At 42.2% G+C, this 19,576-nt stretch overlaps 1 protein-coding gene across 4 annotated transcripts in view; it reads left to right on the forward strand.

Moving 5' to 3' along the window:
• Positions 1 to 19,576, forward strand: part of PCDH7 (protocadherin 7) — a 401,157-nt gene that overhangs the window by 376,973 nt on the left and 4,608 nt on the right. The window lies entirely within an intron of this gene.

Below are 19,576 nucleotides of genomic sequence, written 5' to 3' on the forward strand. Positions count from 1 at the left end.
AAGCTCGTTCAGCAACTGGGGTGGCTAAATGTATAAGTAGCATCTCCAAACTCAGCTGGAGTGTAACACTGGCTATTAAATCCCCACATTGGGCCCTGAGGCCATGGCTCTTAACATTTCTTCTCCTCTTTTGTTTCAGTTGCTCCTTTGACTAGGTTATTTGTTTGATTCATGCATGGATGGCAAGATTCATGGGGATTTCAAATCCCGTTATAACTGGACTTTTCAACATTGTGCCCACTGGGAGGCTCATTTAAACCTGATTGCTGTTTTGAAGTGCCATTTGAGCAAAGTAGACAACATGAGCCAAAGCCTCATTATGGTTATTTATTGCAGAATAAAACAGCTGCTTTTAAATGACACCCTCTGATTCACACAGTGGACTAGAGAGCGCTTATGCATAGCTCCCAGAAGAAAAAGCTTGCCATTTTAGTTGCCAGCAAATTTGACATCAGGTGAAAATATGAAGGTTCCTCCTTCATAGAAACATCTGAAGAACTCCAAGGGAATCTAAAACAATGTTCAAAACAAAGCAAAACTTTATTGTTATGGTCAATGACCAGCATTAAAGAAACAAGCTAAGAAGCACATAGAACATATTATTCAGGTGGGTAAAAAAAGGAATAAAATAAAATAAAAGTAATATCGAGTGAAGTAAAATGGGCATCAACATTTTAAAAAAGCTGATGCCATGTCACAAAAAAAAAACCCAAAGAAGAAAATTACAAAATGTCTGTGGTCAGTTCCTGGTGGGTTTTGCTTTGAGCAACACAGTAGCTGGCCAAATTTAGAGAGATTGATGCACAATATGAAACAGGCATAGGCAAACTCGGCCCTCCAGCTGTTTGGGGATTACAATTCCTATCATCCCTGACCACCGGTCCTGTTAGCTAGGGATGATGGGAGTTGTAGTCCCAAAACAGCTAGAGGGCCGAGTTTGCCTATGCCTGATATGAAACATAGCTGCTCCTAAGAAATAGTTACACCTGATCCTACCTTTCCTTCACTCTGCTTCCCATAGCTTCCAGTTTATGGGATGCATACACTAATAACCTTATATTACATATGACATCAGGTGTGGGGCAAGTGGGCAAGGTTTAGGGGAAATCAAATGGCCATGTGGGCCGGAAATTCCCCAACTCTTTTGCCATCTGCCCTTAAATGGCATTCACAATCCGTTCAATGTCAGGGCCCCCATCCCAGGTAATGTTAAGTGTTAGGAGAGAGCTGGGGTGACCTTAAACATGCCCTTGAGACTGTCCTCCTTCCCCCCCTATGTCTGCCTCCCTGTGTAATCCTAGGTAAATAGCCTTTTACCTGAACTTCTGATTAACCAAAGGTTTTGGACATTCTCTTGGCTGTTCAGATAAAGAAGCCTGTGTGACATTTGCCTCCCCACCCCCTTCCCACACAGACACAATTCCAGGTCGTTTTCTATTTCCAATCTGTTTTCTTACATTTTTAAGCAGAAGCCCAGTGCTTTTGACTGCCATGCAATTTGTACATATCCGGTAGCAGATTTGTGTTTGACTTTATTCGGCGAGACTGTGTTAGAGCTGGCATGCGCTATCTCTACCGTATTCGATAATGCCACATTCAGAATGACAGCGGTCCAAGCCTTGGGGCGGGAAATGCTTCTTGAGATATGTTCAGTTGCCGCTTAACGATGTTTTGCCTGAGGTGATGGGAAAGAAGTCGCCGATGCTTTCAAATATGTCTTTAGCTTTCAAACATGTCTTTAGCATTTTAATAGTGTCTTGACTTGTCAGAATAATGCCACAGTGCTAACTGGGTGCTGTGCACTACATTGCTGCAATTGAGAAACATGGGTTTCCAGGAACATCGTGATAGCTTGTACACCCTCATTTGTCCATTCCTTGTAGCATGGCCTGAGCTATGGAGATTTTAAGGGTGCCATTGTGCTTTTCAACACAGCTTGCCATCCATACTTCCATTTACTGTGCAAGACCAAAGTTCTTTGCTTGTGACTGAGGCCCTGTTCAAAGTCAAATACTTCCCCAAGCAGGGAAAGTCAAACACAGGCATAGGCAAACTTGGCCCTCCAGATGTTTTGGTACTACAATTCCCATCACCCCTAGCTAATGGGGCCAGTGGTCAGGGATGATGGGAGTTGTAGTCCCAAAACATCTGGAGGGCCGAGTTTGCCTATGCCTGGTCAAACACATGGTGGGATGAGAGTTTGCCTTACCCCTGACATGGTGTAATTTGCAGAACAAGTGCTTCACATGGAGGTCTATTTATTAAGGTTTTTTTTTTACTTTGAAAAAAGAGAGAGAGAGCAGGAAGATGGTGTGAATCAGGCTGTCTCTCACAAGGACCTTCATGTGAAACATAGCTACACTTCTATTTCAGTGTATCTGAAGAAGTGTGCATGCACACGAAAGCTCATACCAAAATAAAAAACTTAGTTGGTCTTTAAGATGCTTCTGGAAGGAATTTTTTTATTTTGTTTTGACTACGTCAGACCAACACGGCTACCTACCTGTAACTATAGCTATCACATGTTATGCATGGTGTACAGTAGGAAAAGGCATCTCTACTCAATCACACAAAGACACTTGCCACCTTGGGGTCTGGAATACATGCAGAGTAATATCAATGGAGGCCCTTTGAGAACACTCTGAGGTTTCACTGAAGAGCATCTCATATTATGGTATGTTTAATAATGGAAGATGAAGCAAAAACTTGCCATGGTTTTTTCTTTTCTTAATATATATCTTTATTGTTTTAAAATAAATACATTTATAGAACGGAAAAGGGGGGAAAACAAACTACAAATAAACAAACAAATAAGCAAAAAGGAACAAACAAATAACAACAATATCAGAATCAGCAAAATTAATATAACTAATAATAATAATAATAATAATTTATTATTTATACCCCGCCCATCTGGCCGGGTTCCCCCAGCCACTCTGGGCGGCTTCCAACAAAACACTAAAATAGAGAAATCCATCAAACATTAAAAGCTTCCCTAAACATTTTTATACACCCAACCATGCAAATAATTTTAAAACTTGTAAAGAAAAAAAGTTAATAATGACTCCCAATTAGTCTCACTATACTTTATCTATTGATTACCTTATACCGCACAGTTACATATTTCTTGTATACTTTCTTTATACATCCCTACGAACCTAAATTAATACAGTACAAGGGTCAGTCTAGTTCTGCCAAAGGATTTCCTTTTTATAATTTTTTAAGTATTCTTTAAATTCTCCATTCCTTATAGACTCTTTGTTTTGTTTGCCCTCTTATCCTTCCTGTCACCTTTTTTAGCTGCAAGTATTCTACCATTAGGGTTTGCCAATCTGCCATATTAGGTATTGTTGTATTTTTTCCAATTTCTTGCTACTAAAATTCTGGCCGCCGTTATCTTTGCCATGGTTTTTTTCCAGTAAACTGAGATATAGGAATTCGTTTGATGTGTTTCTTGCAGTAGACTGATCCCACTCAGTGCTCCCAGACTTGCTTGCCGATCAGATTCAGCTCTCAGTCAGGTTATGCACATCTCTGGATTTCATGATGTAGTTTCGGTGTGGAAAAGGTGCACACAAAAGTACTGGGTTTTTTGTTTACAAGATGGTTTGTTTGTTTTTTGCTTTTAAAAATGTAGTAAAAAATTGGGGGTTGTCTTATACAAAGATGGTGAATGACTGGGCTTGGCTTCTTGAAATATGGCAACCCTAACTTTGGCCAACTTCCCTCAACAAAGCTCAACAACTTTGGGTGACCTCCCAAAGCTGAAAGTTGTTCTGTCTGATGTTTAAAATATTGATTTCTTAATTTGGGGCTAAAAAAAATAGGGGTAGTCTTATACACGGGAAAATGCGGTACAGAATATGTGGGATAACACATTGAATGGTATTAAAATGTGTCTTCTGTGTTAAAAGTGCAGGCGGAAAGGTATACCATATAAATGCAGGCTTTTGGTGTGCTCTTTCAAGTATTCTACATAAAATGGGAAGAACTATACCTGCGACTGAATGCTGGTGGAACTGAAACAGGATAGCGTAAGACTGCTCATTCTGACTAAGATAAGACAAAAATAGACACAGTGGTTTTTCTGTAAAAAGAATAAGAGAAATTAAACCAAGAAGACCTGTAATTCTGATGTGTGATGCGGCGGCATTACTGCTCTGGGGAAGCCAGGGGATAGAGGTGAAAGTGATTCTAAGGGCTGGAAGGTATTGATGGGCACTGTGACTCAGGGGAAGCTAGTGGAAATATGTGCCATGGCAACAGTAAACACACCTGGGATAGGAAACGAATTATTTGACAGGCTCAAATGCTGAGGGAAGGAATATATAAAAGGAACTGCCGTGGAGCTACAAATAGCTATTGGGAGAGGAAAGGCCCCCCTAAGGGGAGCTGGGAACCAAGGGGGCGTTATAGATCTGTCTTCTCTTGGAGGCCTTTGCTGTGAGTTTGCGTCCTTTTGTCTTTTTCTGTTGCTTGCATACCACCCCATGTGAGAGCACTCTAGGTTGTCAAAGCCAGCCATGAAGAAAGTGGGCTTCCGCAGGCACTGTGTGGTGGGGGTATGGCAACAATGAAATGTGTGACATGGGATCCATGTGTGAACTAATCCCCCCTCCCCAATTACCAATTAGCCAATATCCCTAATTTCATTTCAGTGTGTGGTAAGCTTGTGTGGTGTAAAATTGAGAAAGACTTCCTCTATCTGCTGGCAGAGATGCTCTTGGGGAACCACAGAGCTACTGCGGAGTTCAACACTCATGCCGAGGCTGCCCCGAGAGGACTTCATTGCCTCCATTAACAAACTTGGGGCTGTCTCAGTAAATCACTGCTCCAACCAAAAGGGCAGGGCTGCATGCTTATCATTTGAACTTTGCAATGGAGTGGAAGGTCTTTGTTTTTATATGGGGCAGGGCACAAGGGTAGGAAGAAGCCCATTCCCATGGTCAGACAATTTCTTGGTAAGGTTTGATCTGACAATGACTTTTTCATCCTATTTGCATGTCAGACCAACAAGATGGCAAGCTCCCAGAGATTTATACAATTTGATAGATTCCTGAATGCTCTGGGAGATTTTCTGGGCAGAAAAGCTGGGTGACCTATTGGTGATCACTATAGAATGGTGGGATAAGATGGAGTCACTAAGTGCCTTCTTTGATGTCACAGAGCCTGTGCTGCCTCGTGGTTTTGACCATTCCTTGTAGCAAAACACATGATGACTGGAATACAAATGACATAAATCTCACCACTGAGATGACCAAGCATGTGCTAAACATTTACTAGAATACATGTACTAGTGCCTGTTGTATAGCACTAAAGTTGACAATAAAGTTATACTTTTTTGCTGCCGTTGCACCCCTGAACTATTCAGCAGAGTGGGATGTGGGTTGTCAACAACTTCCCTTGTAAATTGGATTTTGAAGCCCTAAGATGCCTGATGTGACAAATTTGGTAGGCACTTAGAGAAGAAAACCACTTGTTTCCATTATGTAAATAAATGTGCAATAACTGTTCTCCACATTATTATTTCCCTACTTAGAGAATGTGGATAATTTTATAATTAATTTTTGAACTGGTGCATGCAGAAATTGTCACAGCTCTCTCTCTCTCTCTCTCTCTCTCTCTCTCTCTCTCTCTCTCTCTCTCTCACACACACACACACACACACATGCTCTTTCTGTATGTGTATGTGTGTTTCAGGCAGGTTACCATTGTGCAGGGGTGCATATGCATAATTTTTAAAACACTGAGCAAAAAAGGAATCTTGATGTGATTGCATCAAGATTCCTTTTGGGAAGTGTTTTAATCAGTGCACATATGCACTTCTGCATATTCACAAAGAGTTAGGGGGATGTGAATTGAAAACTGCAGCACCGTGGCCTGAACAAAGTCTGGAAATGAAAACGAGAGAGAGAGAGAGAGAGAGAAAGAAAGAAATGCACCAGTACCACTCTGCAAACCAGTAGAGCTAATTCAGAACCCAGCAATCTGGGACAATTCTGTATACTGACAATTTTTCTCCTTTTCATTTTTCTCCTTTATTTAAATTTCTAATGCATACAATAGTGAGGGATTAGGAAGGCCAGCAACATTACCACAGTGAACTTATCCTCATACAATTTTTATTTGTTTGTTTATGACTACACAGCGAAGTTGAGAGAATGGTGATGTTAAGTGGTTGGTGTTGTTGCAATATAGCTTTTAGGTCCATAAACCGTTGTATTCTTTGGTTCTTCTTTTTTTTTTAAAAAAAAATATATTATTCAGTGACTTAGTTCTAGGTTAATGTGAACTTTACAATCTCCTCACTGTTAGGAGCCTTGCTTTAGTGATAACAAGCAATCATTCTAGCCCTAAAGCTAAAGCCATCCCAAAATTGCATAAACATGTGCATGCATATAAACAACCATGTTCATTTGCATGCTGCTATGCAAAGCAATCAAGAGAAACAGAAAAGAAATAGTACCAGCAAGCTCACATAATTGCGATTCAGCAAAGTGGTAGGAGCGGGTGGGGGAGAGACATGACTGTATTCCCATCTGGCTCACTGGTGCGAAAATACAGCCTAAAGGATTTGGTCTTACCTCCCTTATATTGTCTGAGAAATGATAATTTCCCCTAAATTTCACAATTATTTTTCTCTCATTAATTAAAAATAAAAATTACCAAGCGGAGTATTCAACAATGGTGCAATGTTTTCCATATGAATTCAAGAAGCTGCCATTTGCTGTGGCTAAGCATAATGCTATCTACTTTGGAGGGCAAAGTCAGAGAGCCTTTTCCCAATACTGTAACCAGAGATCATCTTTAACTGCAGATGCCAGAGATTAGATTAGAAAAGATTGGGGGGATATATTCAATTGGCAGTGGACAACCTATGGCCTTACAGCCATGTACAGACCCTCCAAGTGTCCCTGTTTTCAAAGGACAATCCCAAATTTACAGAAGCTGTCCCGGTTTCCGATTTGATCCCAAAATGTCCCGCTTTTCCTTAGGACATCCTTAGTTTCATCAGAGGAATGTTGGAGGGTATGGTAGAACATCCCTATTTTGATTGGAGGGTATGGAGTTATGTAATCCCCAAGCCAAGGAGATAAATAACTACGGAAACTTTAGCAGACGCCTGAAGGCATCCCTGTGTAGGGAAGGGTTTTTTGTTTTTTTTTTAATGTTTAATGTTTTATTACCGGTATGTTTTTATATATGTTTTTCTATGTCTAGAATGGCTGGGGCAACATAGAACAGATGGGCAGGGTATTATTATTATTATTATCTTATTATTGAATAGGACATCCCTATTTTAATTGGAGAAATGTTGGAGAGTATGCACATTTAGCCTTCTGCCTAGTTCCATGGAGCCTGTGCAAGTGATCGGTTCAGGCCTCTAGCAATGGCAATCAGAGGGATAGAGGATGTGAGAAAAGGGGTGTCAGAGAGAGAGAGAGAGAGAGAGAGAGAGAGAGAGAGAGAGAGAGAGAGAGAGAGAGAGAGAGAGAGAATGCAAAACTTTTAAGTCTGGTCCTGTCCACTGCTAGCATGTGGTCTCTCTCATATTACCCCTGAGGTAAGGAGGCCTTAGGGATGTGGGTGGCGCTGTGGTCTAAAACACTGAGCCTCTTGGGCTTGCCGATCGAAAGGTTCGAATCCCCGCAACGGGGTGAGCTCCCGTTGCTCGTTCCCAGCTCCTGCCAACCTAGCAGTTCGAAAGCACCCCAAAAAGTGCAAGTAGATAAATAGGTACCGCTCCGGCGGGAAGGTAAACTGTGTTTTCACGCGCTGCTCTGGTTTTGCCAGAAGCGGCTTAGTCATGCTGGCCACATGAACCGGAAAAACTGTCTGCGGACAAACGTCGGCTCCCTCAGCCAGTAAAGCGAGATGAGCGCCGCAACCCCAGAATTGTTTGCGACTGGACTTAACTGTCAGGGGTCCTTTACCTTTTTAATGAGACCTTTGACCACAAAAATGGCTAGCCATCCATTGTAGTAAACAAAGGGGTAGCCCCAAACAAAATTTCATTCCCCCCCCTCCACTGTCACTACTGTCTATTTATTACATTTTCCATATATGGCTAACCTTTGCCCCTTCAGAGAGTGGTGGACTCCAGCCACAAGAGCCAGTTGTCATGGATGATGGTAGTTATAGTTCAACAGCGTCTAGAGCAGTGTTTCCCAACCTTGTGCCTCCAGATGTTTTCGGACTACAACTCCCATCATTCCTGACCACTGGTCTTGCTAGCTAGGGATGATGGGAGTTGTAGTCCCAAAACATCTGGAGGCACACTGGTTGGGAAACACTGATCTAGAGCAGTGTTCCCCAACCAGTGTGCCTCCAGATGTTTTGGGACTACAACTCCCATCATTCCTGACCACTGGTCTTGCTAGCTAGGGATGATGGGAGTTGTAGTCCCAAAACATCTGGAGGCACACTGGTTGGGAAACACTGATCTAGAGGACCAAAAGCTACTACCTCCTAAACATGTATAATATTAAAAAGTTAACAATAACAACATATTGCAAAGTAGATCATTTATAACATTTGATCTTGTGCCTGCACTATTATTTCTGATCATTGTCAAATATTCCTTACATAAACGGGTTTCATATGTTTTTATTTCTACCCACTCCAAAAGGAAGCTTGTACAGTCAGTGGGCTGAACTCTGGTGGTTAACCCATCACTCATGTATGCAGTGAGTGGGAATCATGTATCCATGAAATTGTACTAGCTGAAAAATTAACATCATATATTCATCTGTTCAGGAGGTTAACAAAGAGAGACAATCTGCCAAGCACTGCTGATCTAACCATTTACTATGCTGCCAGATGCTGAGTTCCTTATTTATTTATTTATTTACATGCTATCAGCATCCTTGCGGCTACAAGCATGAAGAGGACCATTTATTTACAGAAACTGTGATTTTGATTATGTGGAAATAAATATAGAAATCTGTTTGAGTCCAAACACTTGGGGCTTTAAGTTTTTAACTGAGGCACATTTGGAATAAATGGCCTTTATTTTGCAACTTCTCCAATACAAGGGTGAGAAGCTTTTATTTATACAATATAATCTCTCAGGTGTGTTGAGCCACCTATACACAAATTTAAAAGAAGACTCTTGGATTGTTGTCAGAATAGATTTATGTGGAAGTTTAGCCCTTACAGAGTTCCTTTTTATCATCTGATAAAATTATTTCAAGAACTGATTCCCATGTCAGTTTTTAAACCATACGGGAAATAATTCCCTTTGATTGAACCATTGTTTGAAGACAAAGGTTCTCAGATACATATAATTGGTGTTCTTAAGGGCCATTGTTTGTTTGTTTGTTTGAAGTTATTTATTTATTTATTACAACCACTGACATACATATGACACAACAAATATACTATACTATACATATGACACAACAAATATACACTAGTCCATAACGAGTTAAGAGATTTGGTCCATGATTTACATAATACATCACTGCCCCCTTTGCTTCATCTCTTCTGCTTGTGTGGGATGTAGTAAATTTCCCAGCAGCGTTAATGAATAGGGTAGCCCTCTACTCTTGCATCTCAAGCAACAGTGAATAATAGGCTGGCCCTGGAAATGGATTTATCATGTGCCAGGAATCAGATCCCAACCCCCATGGGGAGTTAAGGTGTTCAAATTTCCTTTAATTTAGTCTTTTGCTTTATGTTGAATATTTCTGACATTTTGTACTTTATGCATGTCATCAGCAAATTTTGTTCCAGTGCCTCTGTGCCAGAAATGTCTAAGGTTTTGTAGGAGTGCTGTTAATTAGTAGCTTACTAAGGCCTATAATGAGGCAACCACTCTGGAAACATGTAATAGTACAATACCTCTGTCCAAAAGTAGTTCTAGAGTCAAAGGCCAATAGAGTTTTTTCTTTTTCTTTTTCTTTTTGGTGGTGGTGGGGGAGTCTCTTAAGATTTTCAGTGATAAAAGATAAAGTTCAGTACATAGTTATTTCTGCAAATCAAATGGGTTTGAGAAGCCTACCTCTCACATGTGCCTTGAGAGAATTCTATGCAAATCCTCAAGGATGTGAGAATTTCTGTGAAATATGAGGAACTACAAGTTGCCCAGCTGAGTTTCTGAACTGTGTTTTCATTAGCATAGCATACACAAAAAACTCAGAGGTGTTTTAAGGGTTAAAACAGAGCAATCCTTACAGAAAGAATACCAAATTGGATCAAGAAAACATATACCACTGGGTTCTGCCAATTTAGTGCTAAGGTACCCTCTGCGCGAGCATGTTTGAAAGGTATTTATTTGCGTTTTAAGGTCAGCAACAAATATTGGAATGTTAATCTTTCTTGACGATTTACTGACTGCTGACAGGCATAGTGACACATCTTGTCCAATTAAGCTTGTCAGCTAGCAGTGTGGTCTCCAATGAAGTGTCTAAGTTTGGAAATGATTTCTCTATTAGACCAAAATGAAACAAAGGGCATGCTTAAGAATGAGATTGGAGAAAAGCTACTTTTATTTAAGATAATCATCACTTTTTAAACATACACTATTTCAGTGCTATTGAATTATGCAGTATACACTTTTGGCTTATATAATATGTGCATTTTCCAGGTATTGTAATGTGGGTGGCCTGGGGAACACCCTCTGTTCTTAATCACATAGAATATTCTGATTTTGTTGAAACTGAAGTCCAAACTCTTGCTAGTTTTCACTGTGGCTGGATAGTACAGTGGTTTGAAGCAAGACACACTGTACAGCAGTGGCGATTTTCATTCCTTCAATTAGAACTGGTAATCAGAAGGGGGGTATTTAATTACCTAGAAGATGAAACTGGTTTGGATGGGTAGATGGCATGAAATCTAATCCTAAGCATCATTAAGAATTCAAAATTGAATTAGGAACGTGAACAATGGAAAGCGTATTGCATTAATTTAAGGGTGAACATGAGTGTGCAACCTACATGGTATGTCATTGTATTGGTTATTCAGAAGGGGACCTCAGTGCTCCAACACACTTAAATGCAAACTTGCTTGCATTGTGCTTGAATCATCTGTCCCTCTTCCTCAAGGATGCACTTTTAAAAGTATTCTGACATCTTCATAGGTTGTACTGCATTCTAATGCTTATGGTTAAATCCAAGTTAGTAAGTGGTCCTGCATGAATGAGCCTATTAATGAAACTTATAGCTGATTTGTACATTACACAGAATATGATTATAGGTTTTTGGAGTTTAGCACTTCAAACTGCAGAAGGGGGGAGGAGCAGGGAATCTTTTTCAACCCTGGCCAACATAAAATCTTATCATTTGGATTAAGCTTGTGTGTGTGTGTGTGTGTGTGTGTGTGTGTGTGTGTGTGTGTGTGTTGTGATCCTCTCTCTGATCTTAATACAGGGATAGGCAACCCAAGGCCCGGGGGCTGGATGTGGCCCAATTGCCTTTTCAATTCGGCCCACTGACGGTCCGGGAATCAGCGTGTTTTGACATGAGTGGGATGTGTGCTTTTATTGAAAATGCATCTCTGGGTTATTTGTGGGGCATAGGAATTTGTTTATTTACCCCCCCCCCCCACACACACAAAATAGTCCGGCCTACCACATGGTCTGAGGGACAGTGGACCGGCCCACGGCTTTAAAAGGTTGCTGATCCCTGTCTTAATACATGCATAGAGCTTTCTAAGCAAGGGAGCCTTTTTATTTTTTTTACTTTTTATTCTTCATTCTGAAGAATTTCAGAATTCAACCATGGTCTCGCTACATAATGAACAGAACAGATGTAAACAACAGCAACAAAAAAGGGAAAGGATTTAGAGATGACCATGAATGAGCATGATGTAGACTGAGAGTAATATTGGCACCTACTTTGGAACCCAGGTCCAGACACTTCACACCAATCACTTCATTTCATAATCATGGAGATTCAGTCTTTCCTACCTATCTTTATCTGTACCATATGGCTGGGAACAATTACAAGTGGTTGCTAGGGCAACCTAGGCTTCCAGAGGAGCATCTTTCAATCTTGGAACCAAGAAATTGGTTAGATCTCAAGCACTGTAGCGATGGAGCAAACATGCCACAAACTGGCATTTGTTGTTTCTCCCAGGCTTACCTTTTCTCTGGGTTTTCTCTATAACAGCTTTTGTACCATTAGTTCCAGGCCGTTTCGCCTCCAGAGCTTCTTAGCGCTGCTCAGAATTCTGTCTCAATATCATGCCTTTTTGATCTACTAGTTAGATCATACATTTAGGTTATTTTGCTGGTTCAGGACCTAAATATAGATGAGGTGGAACCTGAAAGACAACTGTGATATTTTGAGATGATGTATTATAGCTGCGAAGAGAACTTCAGCCCCAAAGGATAGCTTTGAACTTACTATCTGACAGTTTTGCTTGAATGGCTTTGGGGGAAGAGGGGAGCAGAAGAAAGCAGTTATGGCTTCAAAAGTGTGTGGGGGGGGATCAACCTAACATTTGTCAAAAAAGAAAGAAGTGTCAAAGTAACCAACCACAGGTGGACTTAAGCCACAGATGTCCTCAGAGATCATGTTACAAATCTATAGCCTTCTCTGAGTCCCGGTAGTCTTCTATGGTCCTTGTCTTAGCAATGTCCTCCTCCCACTATAACTGATCTGTACCCTTTCCCATCTCTATAACAACAGGGATGAAGGACCTCTAGGCTGGGGGCCACATGTGGCCCTCCAGGCCTCTCTGTCTGCCCCTCAGGATTCTCCCAAAGCTACACACAGTCCTGAACCACATCCCTCACCAGCCCTGTTTACACCCTCTTCAAGTTTACACCCTCTTCAAGTTTGCCTGGAAGGAAGAGATACGAGTGTGGGTTGGTGTAGAAACTAGTCTACCATGCAAAGGTAACATTCACATTCATTGCTCAGCTCACTTTTGCTGCTACCCCTTGTAATGCGCATACTATTAACTCAATACCTTTCACATGGTGCCTTTGAGAGGATCAGCTATGACCTAGCAGGCCAGCTCCTGGAAAGCCAACTCCAAGGGGTGGCCTGGCTGGGGACACTATGACCTACAACTCACATGTGGCCCCTGGAATGCTGCTGGGAAGAGAAGGTGACCTTTGTGCTGAAGAAGATTCCCCACCCTTGCCTCTTCTCACTAGCAGTTTGTAAGCTGCAAAATTAAGCTTACAAACGCCACCCACCATTCCAAAAGAAGGAAAGAAAGGGTGAGATTTGGGCCAGGCTACAGGGAAGCCTGTGAATGTTCACAAAACACTTCTGCATGCACACAATGTGTGTGTGTGTGTGTGTGTGTGTGTGTGTGTGTGCGCATACATACAAGTGTGCATGCATAGCTCAGTTGGTTAGAGCAAGGTTGCAGGTTTGATCCCCATATGGGATGACTGCATATTCCTGCATTCAGAGTCCCTACCAATGCTACAACTCTATGACTCTATGTGTGTGCATGGATTTATTGCTAGCTTCTTTTGCTGGCACTCAAATGGATGTAATCAGTTTTACAGATGTAATCAGTTCCGGAGGTCCGTCCGTAAGTCGATCCAGTTCGCTGGTAGAAGCGCCGTTCTGTGTGTGCGCAAACGGCAGAAACCGCTTCTGTGCGTGTGTGAATCAAGGCAAACCTGGTTCCAGTCGCAACAGTTGCAACTTGGATCGGATCCAAGTAGAGGCGGTCGTAAATAGAGGTTCTACTGTACTACCCCGGAGGTTCTCCTGACCTCAAGGACAGCTATCCAAGAGGCACAGGAGTTTAAAGATTGAAAGGGCAGCTGAAAAGCTCCCCACATGCACACGTGTGGTCCTTCGAATTCTGACCTTGCAATATTAGCTTAAGATGTGGAATTGCGGGGAGTTCTCCCAGGAGTGCGTGACTTTAAAAAGATTTCTCCTGGTGGTACTATTGCCAGTAATAAGCAACCACAATCAACCAGTTTTTCTAAATGGTCATCTGTTGAAAATGAATTATAGACTCCATCACCAAGCTTATTAAAAGGCGGAGTAATGGCAGGGATGTGTTTTGCCTTGTTCTCAAAAAATCGCTAAGAGGATTTGCCTGCTTAAAAATCAAAGAGCATCATGTGTGCCTGAGTAATAAATTATTATCCCTGCTTCTTACCTTTGGGGAGTCTGAAAGTAATTCCAGGTTTACTATGATGAACAGCAGTGCTTTCCTGTTATGTTCTCGGCATACTGTATACCACTCCCTAGCCACAGCGGTTTAAGACTAGAAGGGCTGACAAATGTCAATATATCTGTTATCCATCACTGAGGAAGAAGAACAAAGCTGTCAGTGTCTCAGCAAAAAATCTGAAATCAAAAGCCCTTGGAAAGCCAAACTTCCAAGAGAAAAGGAAAAAGATGAAGCAGCAGCAGAAACTTAAAGTACTGTCAAGCCACAAGTATAGATGAATGAACCTAGAGTCTGAGCTAATGTCTCTCTCCCGTTTTTGTTGTTGTTTAGTCGTTTAGTCGTGTCCGACTCTTCATGACCCCATGGACCATAGCACACCAGGCACTCCTGTCTTCCACTGCCTCCCGCAGTTTGGTCAGACTCATGTTCGTAGCTTCGAGAACACTGTCCAACCATCTTGTCCTCTGTTGTCCCCTTCTCCTAGTGCCCTCAGTCTTTCCCAACATCAGGGTCTCTTCCAAGGATTCTTCTCTTCTCATGAGGTGCCCAAAGTATTGGAGCCTCAGCTTCACGATCTGTCCTTCCAGTGAGCACTCAGTCCATGGGACTCTCAAGAGTCTCCTCCAGCACCATAATTCAAAAGCATCAATTCTTCGGCGATCAGCCTTCTTTATGCTCCAGCTCTCACTACCATACATCTCTACTGGGAAAACCATAGCTTTAACTATATGGACCTTTGTAGGCAAGGTGATGTCTCTGCTTTTTAAGATGCTGTCTAGGTTTGTCATTGTTTTTCTCCCAAGCAGGCGTCTTTTAATTTCGTGACTGCTGTCACCATCTGCAGTGATCAAGGAGCCCAAGAAAGTAAAATCTCTCACTGCCTCCATTTCTTCCCCTTCTATTTGCCAGGAGGTGATGGGACCAGTACCCTCTCTCCCATACCCTCCAACATTTCTCTGATGGAAATAGGGATGTCCTAAGGAAAAGCAAGACATTCCAGGATCGAATCAGAACCTGGGATGGCTTCTGTAATTCCAGGACTGCTCCTGGAAAATAGGAACCTCAGAGCCAGAGACTAAATGCCCCTTCCCTATAAGGCCTATGCTGTCTCTCTCCCTAGACCAGGCACCCCCAAACTGCGGCCCTCCAGATGTTTTGGCCTACACCTCCCATGATCCCTAGCTAACAGGACTAGTGGTCAGGGATGATGGGGATTGTAGTCCAAAACATCTGGAGGGCCGAAGTTTGGGGATGCCTGCCCTAGACCATGCAACACTGGTCCTGGTCTTTAACTGTTTTATCTACGCTGGAGTATGTCCTTGACAAGATAAAGGGTGGAGGTGTATATATTTTTGTTTCAGTGTACGTGTGTGAACATGAGTAGAAGCGTCTGACATTTTGTGTGTGGCATTGCTCGGCACACTTTTGCATTGGGTCCTCTCCATCCTAAAGTTCCCTCGCCCTGAAAAAAGTTCCCCACCCCCAGCATAGGAGAGTGATAGTTAATAACACTATCAAAAGAAGTACATTGCCTCCAAAAAAGGGAAAAAAGGGGAAATGGAAGCAGGAAATAGCATTATCATAGAGCTGCTTATAGCCCTGGTGAGCAGAGTCTTACAGTAGTATGTCATTGAGCAGAGGATGAAAGGCATTAGGCTAAAACACACCCACTTCCATGCCATAAAATGGAGTGCTGGCATGTCCCATTGCCATACCCATCACTTGCTCTGTATCCATTACTTGCTTCTGAACTGGTAGTTAAGATGGAACGGGATTCATACTCTTGCAGGGACCCAGTTTCTACTCTGCTGTGTGAAAGTGACTTGAGTACCGAGTAGTGAGTTTGTTAAAAACAGCAACACCTTGATGTCTTTTTTGTTTAGTTTATTGTAATGCAATAATGGCTGTGCAGACGCACGGATAGTCCTCAGCCGCTTTGGGGTGAGGCCTCAGATCCAAATCTTTGAGCTTGTTTGCAAGATGGTTTGGGAGAGACACTTTCTACCTCCTGACCAAAGCTGCTGCTCCCTTTGCTCACTTTCAATGCTGCTATCGCATTGCTGTGATCAGAGCTTGCCTTTTAAACATGATTACACTAACCCAGTTGGGAAAGTGGTTATACTGAAAGAGGCCCCAGACTATTCAGCCGTTGCTGGGTTGAGAACTTCACCTACATGCTGGGTTGAGAACCTCACCTACAAGTGACCCAGGGGAGCGGGTGGTGCTGTGGTCTAAACCACTGAGCCTCTTGGGCTTGCCAATCGGAAGGTCGACGGTTCGAATCTCTGCATCGGGGTGAGCTCCCATTGCTCTGTCCCAGCTCCTGCCAACCTAGCAGTTTGAAAGCATGCCATTGCGCATAGATAAATAGGTACCACTGCAGCAGGAAGGTAAACAGCGTTTCTGTTCGCTCTGGCTTCTGTCATGGTGTCCTGTTGCCCCAGAAGCGGTTTAGTCATGCTGGCCACATGACCCAGAAAGCTGTCTGTGGACAATTGCCAGCTCGCTTGGTCTGAAAGCGAGATGAGCACTGCAGCCCCCTAGTCGCCTTTGATTGGGCTCAATCGTCCAGGTGTCCTTTACCTTTACAACTAATGCAGTTGTGTTCAGTTGAACCCACCTAGACAGGGTGGGTGACTGTGTTGATGGGTATGTACATTGCTACGCAGGATCACTACTTCTATGCACACAACCATGTTGCATCTAACTGGAGCTGATTAAGGGCCCATGTGAATTCGATTCCTGCATTGCAGGGGGTGTTCCTTCCAGCTCTACATTTCTGTGACTTTATGTACAATGCTGTTAACAATTGCCGTACAAGTGCGGAAGGACGCCATGAACCTGCACCCACATCTATTCTTATTTGGCCCACTAGATAGGCTTCATTGTTCTCTGCACAAATATCTACCGGTACTTTCCTACCCATGTGACCAAAGAAACGCAATTAACAGAGAATAAAGTGTTTCCCTTAATGAAACAGAAGGGCAGCTAAAATGAAGCACATTAAAATTCAGAAGAAAGATTGGAAACCGAGTGTAACAACATATATTTTGTATGTTACCGTGTGTGTGTGTGCAAGTGTGTGTGTGTGTGTGTGTGTGTGTGTGTGTGTGTGTGTGTGTTAATCTAATGTCTAAATTAGCATTCAGTTGCAATTAGGACTGTTACCTGTTTAAAGAAATCTTGATCAATTTAGTACATTTAAATTGAGATAAATTTGCATATGAATAAGATGCTATTGCTTTTAGATTGTCCATATCATGAAAGGAATAATTTTAGAAGAGGCGTTCTGTCCTATGTGAGATGAAAGTGGTCGTGCACAATTTTTTTTAAAGAGTGTGAATGGAAAGAACAGTCAGAACAGGGGAAAAGAGGCAGTGTCCTGTGAATCTCTCGCCCCTTCCACCTCTGCACAGACTCTAAATCTGCTCTGCAGGATTGAGCGATCCAATAAACAGATTTAGCTTCCCCCTTTCCTCTGAGGAGCCCTCAGCTGAATTAATTGAAAGATGTGTAGGTACATAGCCAGATCAAAAGTCAATCTCATAAAATGACATAACACTCACAAAACACTTTTCAGTCAGATAACACCCCTACAGTCAGATGCTACATAAACACATAGAGGGGTTTGTTATCGTTGTTTTTTTTGCAAATGCAAATCATTGTCATCGCTTAGAGCTGTTGTTTGTGTGCTCCTAACCATTTCTTATTGCTCTCTCTATTTTTAACGCACCATCCGCAAACAGTTTGGAATCTTGTAAAGACTTGTGCACATTTAATTGTATAGACAGTTGAATGGCTGTTACCATTTGCATCGGACTGGCCTACATTGATCTTGTTCTTGAAAAATTAGTTCCACATAGTCTACCATTCTGTTCTACAATATCACCTTCAATTGAATTGATATTCTGTGTCAATATCTCCTGGGTGGTGGATGCATCCCTCACTTTAACTAAAACTGAGGGATTAATCTATTGCTCAGGAGAGTGCCACAGATGCGGATTAAGTCCAATCTGGGAGTAGAAGTTTAAAAATTGTTCAAAATGGCCACCAGTCTTTGCAAGATAAAAGCCATGTATATTATACTGATTCAAAGGAAGGTTTTGCATTGTGATATTTGTCCAATTAATTAAGTTATTTGGCTGTTTTCTCTCATTTTGTTTAAACCAGGCATGTCCAAAGTCTGTTTCGGGGGCCTAATCTGGCTCGCTGGTCAATTTAATCTGGCCCCTGTGGCAATATATGTCCTGGGGTAACCCCCCCCAAAAAAAAGCTTAACTACGTTGGAGTAAAATTGTATTTTTTAAAAGCTCAACAACTTTGGTTGGCCCTCACGCATTTTCACTTCATCAAATCTGGCCATCTTTGGAAGAAAGTTTGGGCACCCCTGGTTTAAGCCATTTCTAAATGTCAGGTGGCTGCAGAAAAAGCTAGAGATGCAAAAATCCATTTGCCCAGTCACACTGGCACCTAAACTTTGACCCTGGATTCTAGTTCAACCCTCCTTAGTTCTTAATTAAAACTACATAGCTCTATATTTACCACATGGGTGGCAGCATGCAGAGAAAAAGAGAATTAGCTCTTTGCTTCCCATATGCTATCTTTCCCAATATTACATCCCCACTGACGCATGGAAATTAGGCTTAAGAAAAAGCTGAATGGGACCTTTAAAAATCTCATACTCATATTGACCAGGAAGGGGCAGGATGGAGAATGTGAGGATGGCAGTCTCTTCAGGCAGAATCTAGCCCAACGGCTAGAAGTTTCCCATTCCTAACAAAACTATTGCCCACATCTACCTGGGTGCCAGGCATACACAGAGCTCCCTGTGAACTGCAGATTCCCTATCCTCTCTTCAAGATCAGGGCATTGTGTGTAATCTGAATTCCGAAATGTCCCCGATATGAAGAGAATACTATACCCTCCTGATTGGTCCAAGTTCCATGAGCACATCTTAACACTCTGTGTGCACTGGAACCACTGAATTTCATTTTTTTAAAAAAAAAACTACACCAAAAATTGTACATGCACCAAAAATGGAAGAGAAAATGTGTGTGCTTCCTCAGTCAGAACATCCAGAGCTTCTTTGAAAGAATCAGAATGAATTTTGATGAGACGCCCAAAATTGCTGAGGAAAGTCTCACACATCCCTAGGTCATTAGATTGTGCCCAAGTTTAAATGGTAGACAAATATAGCAGTTCCTCCTCAGTGAAGCATCAAACAAGTCATTCTAACACTAGCAGTGTATTTCAAGGGGATACAGTGGACGCTCGGGTTCCGAATGTGATCCGTGCAGGAGGCACGTTCGCAACCCGCAGTGCTACGTCTGCGCACGCCATGATTTGGCACTTCTGCACATGTGCAAAGCACGATTTAGTGGCTCTGCACGAGCGCCAAAACCTGGAAGTGATCCGTTTGGGAACTTCTGGGTTTGGCGTGGGAAGCAACCTGAAAAGACGCGACCTGAAGCGTCTGTAACCC

Source organism: Zootoca vivipara, chromosome Z1 (genome assembly GCF_965207765.1).
Source record: "Zootoca vivipara chromosome Z1, rZooViv2.hap1.1, whole genome shotgun sequence".
Lineage (NCBI taxonomy): Eukaryota > Metazoa > Chordata > Lepidosauria > Squamata > Lacertidae > Zootoca > Zootoca vivipara.